This window comes from Falco naumanni, chromosome 6 (genome assembly GCF_017639655.2).
Source record: "Falco naumanni isolate bFalNau1 chromosome 6, bFalNau1.pat, whole genome shotgun sequence".
In the NCBI taxonomy this organism is placed as follows: domain Eukaryota; kingdom Metazoa; phylum Chordata; class Aves; order Falconiformes; family Falconidae; genus Falco; species Falco naumanni.
The window spans coordinates 42308251-42325150 of NC_054059.1; the positions used below are offsets into that span (position 1 = coordinate 42308251).

General features: G+C 44.6%; 1 long non-coding RNA gene across 3 annotated transcripts in view; it reads left to right on the forward strand.

Moving 5' to 3' along the window:
• Positions 1-6121: 6121 nt before the first annotated feature.
• Positions 6122-16900, forward strand: part of LOC121090314 — a 38888-nt gene continuing 28109 nt past the window's right edge. For all 3 annotated transcript variants that reach the window (XR_005828518.1, XR_005828519.1, XR_005828520.1), the window contains exon 1: positions 6122-6255. This is a non-coding gene — a long non-coding RNA (uncharacterized LOC121090314). The remainder of the gene's footprint in view (positions 6256-16900) is intronic.

Here is a 16900-nt window from a genome sequence, read left to right on the forward strand (position 1 = left end):
CCCTTTCCTTTCACTCCTGTGCATTTGAGCATGCAGCCCTGCATTTCAAGCCCGTGCACTGAAACAGGCTGACACAGAGCTGTGATGCTTGAAGTCTCTAGGACAGACACTGGTGTGAAGCCCTGAGCCAGCAGCCGGGCTGGATGCAGAGGGCCAGGGCTGGTGACAAAGACCACACTGCATGCTCCCCCTGCCACTGATGTCCATGTTCCCCATGAGGTGGAGAAGGATCTCTTGTGGCTATAAGGTGTTGGCAGGACTACCTTCAGCTCTCAGCAGAACGCTGTGCCAACATATTGAGAGTAGCTTCCTTCAGCAAGGCACTGACTTCCCTCTCATACCACAGTCATCCGCTCCTAGAACTGAGTCACGCCACCCAGCACCTAAAATAGTTATTTGTTTTAGCAGAACCCCACAGGATGCTCTTTCAGAGGGGCCAAGAGGTTCCCGTTCCTTTGACGCAAGGCGTACCGAGGTATCTGGGGGGACACACGGTGCACTGCCGGGATGCTGGTCCCGCTCCTGCAGAGCTTCCCGGCTCTGCGGCACAGGAAGACGGGCAGCCTGCAGCACCCACACAGATGGGGTGGAGTTACTCATCTCCTTGAAATGACAATTTTCTCTTTGTTTTCTATGTTTTCCAGATGTCAACTGCTGGCTTCAGGGGGAAGGGAAAAATTAATGTGAAGAAACTATTCTAGTAATTTGCCTGGAAAGCCAGGTGCTTCTCCAAGCAGCTTGAACCACTTTTAAATTAAAACTTCAGTAGGCAGAGAGCTGGGGCTTTGCTATGGGCATCTGTAAAACAACAAGCAGCTACCGAGGTGTCTTGGGAGGGACTGGTTTGCCCTTGGGCAGAAGCCAGAACCAGTTGCCCCCCTCTCTGCCCATCACTTACCTATGAGACCAAACTTACTGTGGCAGGGACCGCTGCCCCTGAGCCCATCCCTGCCCTCCCTGCCTGTGGCTGCCATCAGGTATGGGAGGCCACCAGGCTCTCTTCTTGCTGTCCCTTCTTTTGTCTCGTGCTCAGAGGGGCCTGGTTTCATACTGAGCAGGTGTAATATGGTGCAAACTGGTTATCGTGTTTGGGGTGACAGGATGCTGTCCTTTGCATATGAGCCGCCTCTGGAATAAGCCCTCTGGAGAAGGCAGTGGCTGCTGGTTCATTCCTTCAGGGGGTTAAACTCTGAGGTGGCAATTGTGATGTTTGAGTTCATTTAATGCAACATCTTAGAGCCTGTCTTTGTAATTTCTTTCTTGCATTTGATCTCTATCTCTTCCCCCAAGCCAAACCACTTTTGCCATTACCTAAGATCTTTTTGATGAAACAGAATGGGGAAAATGCAACATATTTTAGTGTACTCTTAGCATAATAAGTTTTTAATGAGGAAATAATAGATAAAAGGCTTCTTGAGTAGAAAGGGAAAAAATGGATCATTAGCATTAAATAAAAATGTACCTTTAAAAAACCTGATTCCTTTAAAGAACATGGAAAAAGTATGTCTTATAATGTAAAGTCAAACTTTCCTCTACTAACACACATTAAAACAGAGCTAAATGATTGCACCACATCTTGGTAAGTCTGTTTTTAGGAAGGTGAGTCTCATGCTGCTTGATGAGACGTTGTTAAGCAGTCTCCTATGTTCATTAGTTATGTAAATAGAGAGGTAAAGTAGCCTCCTTCTTGCCAGTGCCTAAAGAAACAGAGCTTGGACCGCGTCAACTATAAATTAATTCCACTGTTTCCTGGAAGTCTGTCATACTGATGGCAATTATTTTTTTCCCCTTTTGAGTGGAGAAATATGTTATTTGGAGAGAAGAATATCCTTAGAGTTCTTGGCTGTCTTCTTGGCGTGCATGGAGTGCAGAGAATCAAGGTGGGTTTAGGTATTTTTGAGTAGATGTGAAAAATATTGAAAGGGATATTTTCCTCCTGGGATTAAGGTACACACCAACACTCACTTCCATCCTGCCCCCAGGCACTACAGTGTTAGACAGTCTTGCAGCGGTGCATGAGTTTTAGAGAGAAGTAATTGTAATTATGAACTAGAAAACATGTGTTTTTATGTTTCTCTGGTTACCTCTTCGAGAAGTATTGGATGAAGCCAACAAAAGTTTTTCAAAGGGAAAAAAACTCAGTCTCTTTTTCTCAGTGGAAATCAGTCCTTTTCTTGAAATCTCAGTGCTCAATTCTTCCAAAGAAACAGCCATATGAAAAATGTAGCCTTGGTTTCTCTTTTGAATTTCAGCAGACAAGGTCTCCTTTCTATTTTTGCACTTTCTCTCCATCCTCCCCCCAACTTTGTTTTCTCTTGCCAAAGAGAGAAGGAAAAGGTGGAAAAACAGCAGAATGAAAACCATTCTAAAACCGACAAGTTATAAATACAGAAACTTATTTTTGTTAAGCCAGAGTACATGTTAAATAGTGATCCATAGGACTTCAATAAACAAACAATAACAACCTTCCTCCATGGACAGCCAGCCAGTCCTATTCTTTTCTGAGACCACACAAAGAAAAGAAATTTAAAATGTCACTATTTTGGATGATACATTGCACCCATTTTTTATTTGATCTCATAGCTGTCAAATCTTCACTCCTCGATAGCTGGCACTCCTGCCAAGGTGTTTGGCATAGGCAGTACATCTTACAATGAATCAAAGACACACAGTTATGGTTTATTATATGATCTGTCATGGCAAGGCTGGTAGATCATTTCTCACTGGAAGGTGGATAAAGTCCTGCTCCCTCTCAGCACAAAGGTGTCAATAATGATGGCAGTGCACAGCTGTTGTGCGAGGACTCACATGGCTGCCTCTTCATCACTGATGCTTGCACACCGCCTACCATGGGCAGCTATTCCCTACTCACCATAACCCCATAGTATAGGAAAGAGTGTGCATCTACTCATGAGAAGGGCTTGCAACAAGTGCATTCTTCCTTCATCCCTCACTATAGCCCTTTCCCCATTTAAGCTCTTTCTTTATGTTGAACAGCAACATTCCCATCACATCTCTGTATCTCTCTGCCTGTTCTTCCAGTCCTTGGGACCACCATATCTGTGGCAGACACCAGCAGCAGGACAGGGATGGCGTACAGGAACCTGATCCTTTATCCAGAGGAAAATCCTGCCAAAGTAAGGCTTGATAACACGGAGGAGCCAAGTGCAGTCTGGAGTCCACTTCAACCTGCATTTCTCCATGCAGGTTTGCCACCATTGCTAATTCTTACCTCACAGTTAGATCTAATCAAGAAAATGGCACAATTACTCTAAGTCTGGGTTTAAAAGCTATGCATAGTCAGTCCAGGTCCACAAACCGATCAGCTGTTACTAATCCTACTAAACTCATTGCACGTATGACTATTTTCATAGACCTAGACGGTGGTCTACTTTGTACAAATATTCTGAAAAAAGGCATAGTCCTTGGCAGTTAACCTTTCGTTTCGGTTCAGTAAATATCTCCTTTCAGCACGCTGTAGATTTGCAAACATTGATTCCTGTCCTCTTGCCAGCAATGAGTAATGGGGCAGGCAGCTCTGCTCCTGCCCTTCCTCCTTGACCAAGCAGACTTCAAGCAAAACGCCAAAGCACTGGGTACAGGTCCTTTAGGGATTTCTTTATCAACGAGCGATGACTTTTTCCTGAGGAGCCAAAACTGTGGTCCATGCTATTTCATAGTTTTCAGGAAGCTCACTATCCAAGTGGAACAAATACAGTATAACCCATTACTTTTTCCTGGAGATTTTTGAAACTTTTGTTGAAAAAAAACCCACAAAAAACCAACACCCCAAAAAAGGGTCAGGTTTAATAAATTCAGTATTGTTGCTTTTGTACTTTCTCTGGAATTTATTTACTTTGCAGTCAATTTGTATTCACTCTCTGCTCCTTTACACAAGATGATTAGGGATATTTTGTAATTCAACATCATATAATGCTCCATTTCCTCTTTGCAGAGATAATGAACTGCAGATGACTGTGCAGAAGGATGTCCTGTAGGACTGCTCCCTACAGGAGAAAAGTGTTGCTGGGAGCTGGTACCACCATGCAGGCTCTGCACTGCACAGCAAGGATGCAGACTTGCCATGATGCAAACTGGCACAGGTAGGGTCACTTCTATTCCCGTGTCATTAACTGAGGAGGAAAGAAATAGTGTTTTTAATTGCCTTCCTGGATTTTTTGAGTTAATAGGAACCTAAAATCAAGGGATAAAGGGTGTGGGGTTTAATTATGGTTGTAGCTATATATGCATAGACTCTCACAGGCAAATACTACTGCTTATAAACAACTGCAGTCCTCCCTGTATTTTAACAGTCTTTCCTTCTTCCATTTTTGCTTCTGTAAGCATGTGTCGTCCATATCTTTCTAACTTTTGTTGACTTCTTGGCACTTCCTCTTCAGCTCAAGTGGACCTGGAAAAAAAATTCTGGGTCATGAAGGTCAGTCCTCTTATCTACAACCATTGTTAAACTATGTCCAAGCTTTTACCTAGGTCCCTCTGGGAAGCAGAGAGATTTCTTATCCTTGCTGCACCTATTTGGAGACTGCTTCAGCACAGGGGTCCTCTAGTAGTGAGGAACAGGCTTGTGATTTCCAGGGTAAGGGTACTTATGTCTAGTTTATACTCATTTGAGCTTTGTACTTGGCTCAATCTGCTGCTTTCCCCCTCTGGTTTTTACTCTACTACTGCATTTACAAAGGACAGTCATGTCTATTCTCAGCCTTGGCTTTCCTTTGGTTGAAAAGCCAGAGTTTTCTAGCCTGGTGTCTTAAGACAGCCTGCCCAGTAATCCCGTGGTCAGCACCTGCTTCGTGTTCACTGAATCTGCTTCTTCAACATGAACCTGGCCAAGGAAAGCTGTATAGAGCAACCCTGTGAGGTCTCCAAAGGGCTGCCCATGCCCCATGGACAGTACTATCTACTACTTGTCTTTTTTGTAAATCCCTCTCCTGCACTCTCCTGTGCCTGCCTTTTCCCCTCTCATGCCCAGTTTGGCTTTGGAAGCTGAGTGGGAAGAGCCAGGTCAGAGCTCTGAGTCACCATGCAACCTGTACACACAGGTCTTCTTCCGTGCTCGTTTTCAGCTGGCAGAACTCCTGATGATTGCCAAAGCTTGGGTAACTTGTCCCTATGTGCATGAGCCTGGACTTTGTAGAATATAAAACTTTGTTTTGTTTAATTGGCCTGACCCTCTAGGTCATTGGGTTTGGCCCATACGGCATCATAAGCCTTTATGCTGATAATGCTCCCAGCTTTTTTACATCAATAAATACTACCGGATGCTCCTTTTTCTCTGCCAGTGACCATGTTGAATTTATACTTAGCCTCATACTTATTCCTGAGAGAACTGTTCCAATTCATTACATTTCTTTGCAGAAAATTCCATTGTCATCTCTCCAGAAACGTCCTCATCTCTTAACCGTTTTTGTGCAGATTCCCATTTTCGCAGTTTTAGTTAATAATTCCCATGTGATATCATAGAGATGTCCAGAGAGATTTGGCTGACTCGTATTCCTCTGTCTAAAAGACATCCATCTTATCAAAAAACTGATAAAGTGTTGTTCAGCCACTGTTCCTGCTGCATCTTGTCCCAGTTTCCAGTTACCTTCCTGGCTGTAATAGCCCTCTCCTTTCACATGTCCCAAAGTCTTTCACAGATCACTTTCCCACTCTCCCTCATCATACCATGAACTTGCCTGCTCTTTCAGACACCTGTTTGGTTTTAACAAAAATCTTTGCAGTGCCACTTCCCTGCCCCATCACAGTGCTGCTTGATTCTCCCAAACTCGAATCTCTGGGCTGTGGCTTTCCATGCTGTCCCATTCCTTTCAACGAGGCTGTGAAAGGCCTCCTTGCACACTGGAGCGGTGGTAGAAGAAGCCATGCCGAAGGACTGGGCTCAGAAGAACAGCCACTGGAAACCTCACTTTTGTAGCTCTCAGTGTCCCATCAAGGGGGCTGTAGCTGAAATGCATAAAGCAGCCTGTGGTACCCAGGGGCTCAGCCAAGGGCTCTGCAGAGCTTGTGTCTGGGGTTCAGCTGGGGCAGAGTTAACTATCCTCTTAGTAGCTGGTGCAGTGCTGTGTTTTGGATTTGGTGTGAGGACACTGTTGGTGTTAAGGATTGAGTTCAAGAGAGAATTGGGAGAGTCTTGGAGAGTGGTGGGACTGGATTCAGACTCTCTGAGAATCGAAGGAGGGAAGTGCTGATGTCTGAGGTGGCCTGGAGTGAGCTGACTCTACCTTCACTGAAGAGGTGGGTTTCACATTGGAAACACTCTCTTCATGAAAATACCAGAAAAACCCATCCTCCTGATTAATGGGGATGAATGGGTGTTGAGTAGAAATAAAAGGAATCGGTGACAGACAAGCTACACAGGCTGGTAGCTGGACTGAACTATTTGAAAGTGTGGAAAGGAAAAACATTGATTTTTTTTCACTTGTAGTTAAAAGCACAGTGTTTCCTGATGCATATGGACTTTGTGAAAATTATTTTTCTGTGATCATCATAAAAAAAGCATTGGAATGGAATAACTATATGTAACAGAAAACATCTTTCAGTTGCAACAAAGTGTAGTGGGAAAACCCAGTTTGAAAATAGTAATTTGACAGGTAAATGGGTCAAACAAATCTTTTTGTTTTGGAAATCTTTGCCTTACTGTTTCTAGAAGTCTCATAAATTAAAGTACTCTCTGTCTTTCTTGACTGTCATTTTAATTGCAAGGAGGAGATAAAAGCTGACAGGAATGCAGAAATGTTAATAAACAACATCTATGGTGAACACACCCTTTCAAATATGCAGTCAGAGGAATATGCCCTTTGTAAGTCATGAAATAGAAAGCTAGATTATGCAGAATAAATAAAGTGTTTTGTTCTGGGGTGACTAAGTCAAACTTGCAAATGACCCAAAACTTTGCTATCTGCTGGAAATTCAAGGTCTGAGCTGGCTGGTCACAGAATTACCATCTTTTTAAAGATGCTCAACACAATGAAGGGATGCTTGATTCCAATTAGTCTGTTATTAGTGATGACTGATCTCCATCCTCCCCAGATGAAAGGTGGAGGAAGCTCAGAGGAATCCCACTGCTGGACCACCACATGTGTAGGAGGGGTTTGTGCAAGTCTCTTCCGCGAGGAAAGCAGCTCAGCTTCCAGAGGACAGTCACCTGCTCCCACACGTGGTCATGAGAACAAATCGTTTCTAACTCTCCCCAGACTCCTGGTGTTCACACCTATGCTCCTGTGAATATGGCTTCATGATTCTATGATGTTGCAAAGTACAAGAAATCTGAGTTGCAAAAGGTGGTGTTAACCCTGTGCAGATTAACTATAATATCACAGATACGATGAAAGAACCAACAGAAACAAGTTTCATTACTGCATATATTTAGGATCACTGCCCTGCAGTGGTACAGGCAGATTGCTTGGTGCGACCATGGGTGTAATGGTACTTGTGAGAATGGGCTGGTAAATGACTGTTACTCTCTTGCTTAGTATTCCCCTGGAAACAAACAAACTCCCCAAATAAACTAACAGTAAATAAAATACAAGAGGATGGATGTGTCTTCAGGAAAAGAAAAAAAAAAAAAAAAAGAAGAGAGGAAACAGTGATGCCTCATCCCTTTTTAACAGAAACCAAGGCCAAACTCCCACTAGCTCCATGGGACTTAGATGCCTTTAATCTAAGTCACAATAATAGATGAGGTAGTGTATTACATCCAAAATGTGGTGAAACATCAAGATGTGGTCTTTAGACTGATGGGGTCAATTTTTTCCATGGCTAGAGGGAAGGCAGCTGTAAGTGACTGAAGGAGACAGGCACAGTAAATGGCAGTGCACAGCAGGGGCTTCAGCTCTTCCCCTGCTGTGTGTGAATCAGTGTGAGGACCTTATCCAAAGCCTGCCAGACTTCTGAGAGCCTTTGACTTTGCTGTGTCTTAAATCAGACCTTACGTGCATCATTTATCTTATTTGCCAGAGATACTGCGTCTGTGCTTTTTCCAGCAGAAACAATTAACCTGACTAATATGCTGGCTTTTTCTTTTGCTAGTGTGCCATGTTTGAGTCAGTTTGTTTTCAAGGGATCCTCCCGTACTTCCTCCTGAACACATCAGTGGTATTGGTGGGTAGTTGCAAATTGCTGTTATAGTAACGGGCAGAGCTGATGGACAATGTCACAATACAAAGATTTTCTTTGGAATTTTCAAAAGGCCATGGCTTTGATCAGTAGTGACTGGGGGAGAGGTACCATGTCAGTCATGCTGAACCATTCCACCACGGTTTTGCTTTCAGAGAAACTCCCGAATACTTTTGGCTCCTCCATGATTTATGGAGCTGAACTTTCCAGCTTGCAAGTGGCAGGTGAAGCAGGTTATCTCAGCTACTAGAAACAAATCTGCCCTGCAATTTATGTGAGGTGTTTGCTTAGTGATCACATGGACTTTCAAATCAAATCCACACTCTGCAGGGGTACAAGGACACCAGTGTTTGATCTCCAGAGTGAATTTCATGAGTTGAGTTTGATAAGATGCTTGCCAAGGCTGACTCTGAGCAAAGAAAGATCTCTGCAAAGAATCCAAACCCATCTGGTTTGTTAAAAACCAGTTCGTTAAAACAGAAAAAAGAAAAAAGTCCCATTCTGTTTTTAGCTATCAGTGTGTAGGAGCTCTCTTAGACGTGTCTTCCAACTTGCATTACTTGGAAGAGAGGATTCAGACCAGCTGCATACTTTTATTCACAGCTCATCTCAGCAAGCAAGGGCTCATCTGATATAACATAAAGTGGATGACAGAAGCTGGAACTTATGTATAGCAGAGCAAATGGTCCTGTGACAGGAGGTAAAAGAGAAGGAATAATTCTGTATGCTTCAGTTCTGTGAAATCTTGTCCAGCTTCACAGCAGTGAAAGACTGGAAGAAGAGGTGAGACCCTCAGCTGAAGATACAAGCTGTATTTGACATTTCTTGGTGCCAAGGTATTGTTGTCATGTTAGCCATAGAAAGGATGCAGAGCAGTGTATAGTCCAGGTGAAACCTGCAATCTGTGAGTTCACAGAGATATATAAGCAATGGTGTTAAACTGGAGAACCTCTTCCAGTCTTCTGATCCCTTGCATCTGTCAAATCCAGTAGTCCTGTGGCTTGAGCCGCCTACATGCTCATTGTATGGAGTTCAAATATCCTTTCTTGGGGACTTTGAAGAGAACAGTTCAAAAAGAGCTTAGTCTCAAGCTATTTTTCCTTGCCATAATTGCTCCTATGGGAATTTCTCTGCTTGAGATCTGCTCTGTCCCTGTCCTTCCCCTGTCCTGGGTTTATGAAACCTCAGTTTTTCAGAGACCACCAGCACTTGTTAAAATGCTGAAGCAGCAAAGGGAATCCCTCTTTCAATGCCTAGGTACCCCTTTTACTAACTGCTACTGTAAACTAGAAGCTACCCATTCCTCCCAGTTGAAGTCTGGTGCTTTACGGTGGGTTAATAGAAGAATCAATTGTGAGGGGGGAAAAAATCACTGCAAGGCTTTTTTTTTTTTTTTTTTTTTTTTTTTTTTTTTTTTTTTTTTTTTTTTTTTTTTTTTTTTCCCTGGGGAAAGAAAGGAAAGAGAAACAGATGATTAATCTTCTGTTTCTTGATGGTTCAAGTATCCTTTTATGTATGTGTCATATGTCTAAATATTCAGGGTCACCAGTGACCTTGGTCTAGCGAAGTGTCTAGATGCATTCAATCCTCTTGTCTTTCTGGGCTTTCCTAGGTCTATGCTTTACTTTTGCTCTTTGGGGACAAGTGATATGAATACAGTAACAAAGACAAAGGATTTTTTTTTTTCTGTATATGGTTCCTATAGTCCTTACAAAGACCTGCCTGTGTCTTTTGTGGATGTTTTTGCTGGGTAGCATATAAAACATATTTTATGTGGAAACAAAATGTACCCAAACATCTTTCAGTCCACTCCCTGCATTATCAAGATTTATAGAAATCTTATTTTGAAGCAAACTGATTAAGATGGAAGCAGTTACAGCACAATATTTATTGAACCATTATAGAGCCAAATATTACTTCATAAACCAGGAATAAGCAAATATTCACTGGTTAAGGGATAGAAACTTTTACAGAATTTAATTGAGCAGGAGTCATCTCAGGCAGTCCCCACTCAACAGCACTCAGCATCTGTACTCTGTATATCAAATGCCTACCACACTATGTATGATTAGGAGACGAAAACTTCGTAAGTCAAAACTGGGGGCTATATTTTAAAATCTTTGGTGCCTGTTTTCTTAGGATGTCTGCACATCCACACCCTTGAAAGGTCTACAGATACGTGCTCCGATCCCTGCTTGTGCAAGACAGGGGCAAGATTTAGGATCCTGTTCTTACAGATGCTGATAAGATTGGGTGAGGGAACTGCTCATGAATAAAAATATGAATGCACATAACATCTGTTAGGAATATTGCCAAGAACTCTATAGATTTCTACCAAAAGCAAAGTCATAGGCATATTAGCTCTCTGAAGTCTAAGCACACCAGTACTCAGTCTATGACTTGTTTCTTGCTGCTTTTATTATACCATTCTTGCTGCTGCAATTACAGCATTCATTTCCATGGATGACTTCCAATCTGGGTCTTGATTTAGCAACACATTTAAGCAGTACTACAGGACAGAAGGTGAAGGTGATGATGCATCTGTAAGGACTAACAATTTTTTAATTAATAACCTAATGATAGGGTGTTGTAAAAAAGTAGAAAGAATGCCACAGCCAGTCTTGTGCTGACATTTAATAACAGATGTGTTGTGTAATCCACAGGAGGTAATTTTTCAGCTTTGCTCAGTGTGGGTGAGGTCTTGACTGGAGCACTGTGTCTGCTTTGGGGCCATGGACTTCATGAAGCATAGAAACTAACTGGAGAAGAGCCAGAGGAAAGCAACAAGGATGATGAGATGTTTGGAACACATGACCTGTCAGGAAAGGTTCAAGGAACTGATGTGTTGGGGTTTTTTTTTTGATCTAGAAAGGAAGGATCCTAATATGGGAGATAATGAAAGACTTACAGTATTTAAAACATTACTATGAAAGACTATGATGAATCGTGCCCATAAGGATACGGGAATGACTGGTTTAATTTATGACAAAAGTGATTCAGGTTAGTCATTAGGAAATACCATTTACTGTTAGGAAAATCCAGTACTGGAGGAGAACACCGAGAAAGACCTGTTACTTTTGTGACTGGAGATTAAGGACAGACCAGACACACATCTGACAGGAAAGGCCAAGATATAGTTATCTTGCCTGTGTGCATGGGCTGGGGAAGGTGTTCCCCTGAGATCCTTTCCAGCCCTGTATTTCTGTGATTTATGGTCTCTATATGACTTAGATCTCTGTCAAACCAGGGCCCTAGAGTACCACCAGGTCCTAGACATCAAAGGCTTCTTTTGGAAAGATTCATAGGCTGGCCAAGCGTCAAACATTTTTCTGCCCTCTGAGGAGAAGACCTCTCTCTGGCTGTCACTCCAGTCTCTGAGCTACAGCTGACGGTTCTTTGCCTTGCTCATTAGTCACTCAGCTGAACTGGACCTGCGGCAGCATGGCAAGAGAGCAGGCAGTTTCTGGAAAAGTTTTGCCAAGGAAGTTTTAATGAACCCAGGATTTCCCTTCACACCGTCTTCCCACCCTGTCTTGCACTGTTCTTGCCAGGGGCCTGGCGCTGGAACACCCTTCAGGAATGCTGTGCAAGAGGCAGGAAAATGCTCGGTAGTCAGATGTGTAACCAAAAGGTAAAAGGTGAGGTTTCAGACAATATGGACGTGGAACAAGTGTTGTCCCAGCAAAAAACCCACAAACAAACCCTGAGCACAACAAACTTGTCTTTCTTTCACACCTGGTGAAGTTGGCCTAGAGGGGCCCCACGTTTACTTTTAGAGAGGGAGGAATGATGACTGGTGGCACATAATCAGGAGTGCTGTGTTAGCATCCATGCTTCCTCCTACCAGTGCCAGCAAAGTCAAGAGATGAGAGAAGGGGATGGGCCCTTGACTCCAGATGTGACTCAGACGTATTCTCTACTGGTTTTTTTGTGAATGCTGTTACTGGTGTTCTGCCTTGGACTTTTAAGGGGACTGTCTTTTCTGATGTATGTACTTCTGTGTGGTGTGTCTCTCTGGATGCAGCACCGACTGCTGACCTTGGCCTTATGTACACTGTTGTCCCACCCTGGTCGGCCAGTGAAGGTCCCAGCAGTGGCGTGCTCAGCTGGTGACAGCTGTGAAGGTCTGCGTGATCACAGGGAAGTGCTGGTATGGAAGTTAAGATTAAAAAGGAAGAAGGCAAATGTTAAATACCTGTAATAGATGTGCTGCCATGATGGTGATACAGATACCATCAACCTGTAAAATACACAACAGGCTTCTCCTAGTTGTTGATTTTTTTCTTTCTCCAAATTTCTTTTCTCTTGATGTTGCCTTTGACCTATTCTGGGATCTGAAATCCCATCTGGCCGCTGAAGGCCAACCCAAACTCTTCACCATAAATATTTCCAGCTCATGGTTTGTCAGGTAGCAGTATCCCCATTGTCGTTCAGGAACTGCAGTTTGCTCTCACCCTCTCTCTCTTTCACCACCAACCACCAACAGGCTTGTGTCAGTAAAGTTTGATAACTCTAGGAAGCCTTCTTTCCAACAAAATGTCAACCATGTCAAAACAAGTTTCTCCACAAGTCCTCTCCTTGTTAGGTCTGTAGGAAGTGCTCACACTTGGCTCATGGACGCCCTGGTGCATAGGACGCCTGCATGACTGTCAGCACATTGACCGGTGCCAAGCGCAGCAATGACGTGTTGGACGTGGTAGATTTCATACTGTCAAACTGCGCTAGTGCTGGACCAACTAAAAATTATTTTTGGGAAACTGAGAAATGTAGAAGTGTCAGAGTAGGCACTCTACACCCAGTGCAACATGGAAGAGACTCTGGGCACTGTTATCCATCTGCATCTTGTAAGAAATTTGGACTGTTCCTGCCTAAACTTCCAGGGACTGCCTGTAAGAGTAAGGGAAGAGAAATCATTTAACCTTGTGTGTTCTACATTTGAATCAGATCCTCGGTTGCATCTTAGATTATGTCATACTGGGTCCAAACAGCGTCCCAAGCACCTTGTAAGAGGTGCACCACAGCAGCATGGTTGTTGTTTTTTTTTTTTTTTAACTTGTCTTCAGCTCCAGGTCTATTGAAAGTTTGGATGTACCCAGAGGCTTTCCAGCAATCAGCCAGCAACTCTCAGTCATTCACCAAGCAGATTCTCTTTCTCTCCTACAGCTCCAATGGGGCTGAGTACAATAGCAGTCTCCCAGCTGGAGCTGACTCTCTAAGAAAGACCTGACACCTGGAAATGTTGAACAGCAGCCTCTTCAGGAATGGAGAAAGTCAACAAACCAAATACATCCTGACCTCAACCTTGCAACCATAAGGCTCCAAGAAATCCCAGCCATTTCTCCAGCCAGACATCACAGGGCAGCAGATACCAACACAGTGGGGTCAGCAGCTCCCAGGCTGTCCGATGCTGAGTCCATGGGAGATGGAGGTGGGTAACAGAGCAGGAACCCTGGTACAGCTCTGCAAGAGGGCAGAGGGGCCTGCCTCCACGCAGGAAAGATTAATGGGAATCTTCTCTTGTTCAGAAGAAAAGGATGGGCTTCATTTCAGACCTCTACCAGAAGGTCTGCTCCAAAAGGTGCAGAGCAGCTGATGGAGAAGTGCGGGCTATGTGACCATGCGGAGCGGGGCAGCTGCAGTATGGCTGACACGCAGAGCACCTTGCCTCAGCACCACGTGTGCCCGTGCTCCTGGCAGCCCAGCGAGCCAGTGTGTGGTCGGGCTCCCCAGATCAGGGCCCAGCAACACCCCCCATCACAGTCTGTGAGCCTTGTGTTTTAGGTGTCTCCAGTGCCCTACTTTGGGCAGCTGCAGGACCGTACTTCCTAATGCTTGGGAGAAGTCCACCTCCTCAGTTCCCCACGGATCCTTCTCGCCAGGCTCACCCCTGTATGCAGTGTGCAGGCAGCTCACTTGCAGCAAGGTGCTGCCACAGAGTCCCAGCAAGTCACTGGGATAGCCTTTGGGGTGCTGATGGTTTCATTTCTTCTCTTGCCACCATGCTGGATGGTCTCTTTACTTCTTCACAGCCTGCTCAGTGGTCTCCAGAGAGCTGAAGCCTCTGCAGTTGCAGGACCCTAAGTTCCCAAAAGTCTAACTTCTTTCCCAGTTCCCCTAGAGAGGGGATCCTGGAGCTTCTAGGCTGCCAGTTCCCAGGTCCCAGTTAAGTCTTGGTGATAGTGAACTGGGAGACTGCAAGCCATAGGACCTGGACTTAAACCTGCCTAAGTTAATTGGATAGTCCAGGTTTCCCCTGCTCCACTGAAAGTCACCAGGTAGAATGATCAGGGTCTGGAAGTCCTAAAAATACAAACTTTTGGCTCCTGTGCCAGCTGGCATGCCACACCAACAGCATGGGTGTCCATTTTGGGACAGTTGACTAGGTAGGGGACCCTGGAGCTGGGGACATAAGAGCCTCCAGGCTGTGCCCAAGGCCTGGGGCAGCTGAGAATTCCAGCCTCACTAAGGCAGAGGTGCTGGCTCCCCCGGAGCTCAGCCACCAGCAGCAACGTCAGGCAGCGGGACAGGGGCAGCATCTCCCCATTGCTGCCCAGCACAGACCTCGGTGCAGTCTGGCAGCCCCCTGGGGTAGGACACCCCACCAGTGGCAGGCAGCTTGTGACTGTGAGGTGCTGAGAGCAGTTAATTCCTCGGGTCCGGCAGAAATGCTGTGAGAGCATGTCTGGGGTCCTGCAGCCCCCCAGATGTTTGCCCCCTGCCACATCAGCCAGGGCACACACCTTGCCAGGTGCCCATGTTGGTGTGCAGCCTGCACAAAGAACTGCTTCTGTCATGAACCAGACCTTTCGACCTCCTTTTCTTGTGTATAAAGTGATCCTGTAGAGAGGACCTGTATATAGGCTATTCCATATATAAAATCATAAAATTTTACAATCCCTCCTTAATCTTTTCTTTTTGAAGCCATAGAAGTATTTTTCTGTAGGTAAGACAGGACGTGCAAAATCACTAGGGAGGTGGGAGATTCAAAAAAGTGTGGGCAAAAAAAAAGGGTCTTTCAAATTAGATTCAGGAAAGGGCTATGCATTTTCCATGAGACAGGTTGTAAAGGGACTGGGACATAAAACAAAAGCCAAGCCAAATAATGAGAGCAACGTAACCAGTGAAACAATGGGAAAATTATTTAGCAATATACACAGCCCTGGAACGCCGCACTGTAAGTTAGGCATGCACACCAAATGTATTTTGGGCTGCTAGTGCCAGATAACTCGGCTAACCCTCTGAAAACTAACTCGGACACAGCATGCTTACATTTCCCTCTCAACAACAGCTTGTGAGGCAATCACTGCGAGGGGATATGCAACACTTATTTATTTCAAACAACCACTCATGCAAAACAGCTTGGACTCTGTGATCCTAACCAGATGCCCTTCAGTAATCCCACATGCAAGGTGCACTGTGCAGCTTCCACGTGCATCCCTGGAGTGGCATGTCCTGCTCTCCTACGGCTCTATACCGCACACCATCAACCGCCAACAACCCTGTCCAGTAACTTCATCTGTCTCCTGAGCATCACCCCTCACAAGTCAGCCAGTACAGGATGATTTCTGTTGTAGCACAAGAAAATCTGTTCATGCTCTCTCAGAAACGATACCCTTGCTTGCTGGTAAAATAAAGCTATGACCAAATCGCACTTCTACAGCAGATGCATTAGCCTTCCCTTTGACCCAAGTGTTCCTCATTGTGTTCCCCCCTCGAACTGAAATCTGCTTGCTGCAGTGGCTGTGGGGAGAAGAGGTACCACAAAACCAGTTAAGTCTACCTGATTCACAGATGTTCCTTGCTCTTGCCTGGACCTTCGGGGATGTTTTAGCTCAGGGCGTGCCTGTGCTGATGTAAACTGGACTTAGGGATGCCTTTGAAGGCTGAAATCATAAGGGATGAAGAAATCTGGTGGAAACAGCCATGCTGAAGGGCTTGGCTTCTCTGCCATTATGTGAAGGTGACTGACATAACTTGTGTGAAAGCTTTAAAAGCAGCCCACATTTCCGTTTGGATTATTTCCTTGGCAGCGCTAGAAGATTTTTTTATGTCTTTGAAGGATCTACAAGCAGAAGAATGCTGACAACAAGTGCTCTGATTTTTCTGTCTTTTTCTCCATGTCTGGGAAGAAGAGAGTTTTGGTATTTTCTTTCCAGTTTCCCACAGTAGAGCCTTGGAAAGGCTATGTCATCCTGGGTCTGGAGAGCAGTGCAGCATGTGGAGTCATCCCCAGCACAGAACATGCCAGAGGGGCATTCTGCTTCCTTGCAGCTAGTGGGGAACGACAGGAGCACCATGTTTCCTCTGTCCAATAAAATTATTCCTCCTTTTCATCAGGTACTTCTCTGCACTTGATACCCAGAGTCTGCTGGCTCCCACAAGCATGTCCTTCACGTGACTTGCTGTTTCTGTTTCAGAAAGTAAAGTATTCAGGATGGTTTTTGAATGAGTGAAATTTTTTCGTGGAGGAATGTTCCTACCACAGCCACCAAAACCTGCTCTCCTAAATACTTTGATGAGAAAGCAAGTAATTTAGGTGAAGAGAAGGCATTTTTACGTATCTAATCACTGTTGTGTCTCAGCTGAGAGACAGGGCATCAAACGTCACTGATAGGGTTTTGATTTACATTTATGATTTTTCTGTATCATGTTCATGCTTTGGAATAGCAGGGTCATGAGCTGAAATATGATGTGTGAGTACGTGTGCATGTGTGAAAGAGAGAAAAAGAGAGGGGAAGGCATCAGAAAGTTCAAGTAAAAGAAG